Below are 412 nucleotides of genomic sequence, written 5' to 3' on the forward strand. Positions count from 1 at the left end.
GAAATAGACTATTATTTTTTTTTCTTTTTTCATATAAATACCGAGGAAATACCGACGGAAGTTAGGTTTCCCTCGGTATTTCCTCGGAATAGACCTTCTCGATTTAGGGATTTGATTATAGAGTCAATTTCCTTAGAATATTCCGACAGAATTCCGAGGAAGGTAAGGGTTTCCTCGGAATTCCCTCGGTATATTCCGAGGAAATTCCAAGGAAGTAGGGTTTATAAACCGAAAACAACGTTTTGCGGTTTGAATAACACTTATATAACCCTTATTAAGTGTCTTAGACTGATTATGAAGTCAAAAATTTGTTCATTACCCTATAATAAACATTTTTCCGATTGTATGAACGAAATCCCCACAAAATAAGAGAAACACTTATACACTTTAATGAACGGTAAAGGGAATACTT

The sequence above is a fragment of the Brassica oleracea genome, chromosome C7 (genome assembly GCF_000695525.1).
Source record: "Brassica oleracea var. oleracea cultivar TO1000 chromosome C7, BOL, whole genome shotgun sequence".
NCBI classification, from domain to species: domain Eukaryota; kingdom Viridiplantae; phylum Streptophyta; class Magnoliopsida; order Brassicales; family Brassicaceae; genus Brassica; species Brassica oleracea.